Source organism: Myotis davidii, unplaced genomic scaffold (assembly GCF_000327345.1).
Source record: "Myotis davidii unplaced genomic scaffold, ASM32734v1 scaffold148, whole genome shotgun sequence".
In the NCBI taxonomy this organism is placed as follows: Eukaryota; Metazoa; Chordata; class Mammalia; order Chiroptera; family Vespertilionidae; genus Myotis; species Myotis davidii.
In genome coordinates this window covers 197,812-199,011 of record NW_006299479.1, presented here as the reverse complement: position 1 = coordinate 199,011, position 1,200 = coordinate 197,812, and the positions used below count along the sequence as shown (strand labels likewise).

Genomic DNA, 1,200 nt, shown 5'->3' with positions numbered 1-1,200 from the left:
TTCAGAGAGGAAGGGGGAGGGAGAGAGAGATAGAAACATCGATGATGAGAGAGAAACATTGATCGGCTGCCTCCTGCACGCCCCACACTGGGGATTGAGCCCGAAACCCGGGCATGTACCCTAACCGGGAGTTGAACCGTTGACCTTCTGGTTCATAGGTCGATGCTCAACCACTGAACCACGCTAGCCGGGCTCCTCAATGATTCTTGCATGTGTTGGTTACTGCTGTGGTGGGTGCAAAATGCGCTTTATCATCCACCCTTTCTTCTGTATTTATTAGCTGGTTTTTCTGTAAAGAATACCTTTCCTCCTCCTCGTTAATTTTTTGGGATGATTTTTTTAGACTCAGGCTGAACTCATGGGTTTCCGTTCCCCCTTCTCTGTTATTCAGCGTGTGCAGTAATGAAGCCTCTTGTGTATGTGCGTGTTCAGAGGATCCTGAGTTTGGCCCGTGAGCTCCTCGCCCTGCTGGCTCCACACTGTTTCAGAACCCACTCACTTCGTTAAATACATGGTCTAGGCTGGCTTTATTGTTTCCTTGCTCCAGACCTGGAAACAGCCATTTCTCCAAGGAGCCTTGGTTCCTTGGAATGGAGAAGGATATTTAGAAACCAAGTTCTGGCTGGTATTGGGGATGGTACTGCTTTTAGGGTGCGTTTGTGGAAAAATCAGGCGGGTGTGCTGCTACCCTGTGTGTCAGCAGCACAGGGCTCTTCCTCTGCCCCCTCCTGACTTGTGGCCCCCTTTTCCCACGTCAGAATTTGGCCCCCAACATCAGTGTCTTGTCCTTATGTGTTCAGCCCTCTAGTAAACACGAGACACTTCCAGAATTGCTACCGCGATCCTGCTACCGGCAGCAAACCCGATAGGTCAAGTTCAAGGCCTTTTTCACGTCTGTTGGTACCTAGAGTAGATGCCACTGTGTTAGAAAAGCATTTGGATTGAGTTCTGTGTTATTCCTTCTGTGAAAGATGAGCTTAGTAAGATATAATAAGGTATTTTTTGGTAAACAGATAAAAATGAATTAAAAGAGGGATTGGGGGTTGAGTGAGGTGGTAGGAGGCACCTAGTAGTATCTAGTTGAGGGTGGCGGCCAAGCAGGAGCCACACTCCCCTCACAGTGTGTGACAGGTGTGTGGCAGGTGAGTGGCAGGTGAGTGGCAGGTGTGGCAGGTGTGAGTGGCAGGTGAGTGGCAGGTG

The 1,200-nt window shown here is 49.5% G+C and overlaps 1 protein-coding gene across 1 annotated transcript in view; it reads left to right on the top strand.

Moving 5' to 3' along the window:
- Positions 1-1,200, top strand: part of ST14 (suppression of tumorigenicity 14) — a 33,246-nt gene that overhangs the window by 30,187 nt on the left and 1,859 nt on the right. The window lies entirely within an intron of this gene.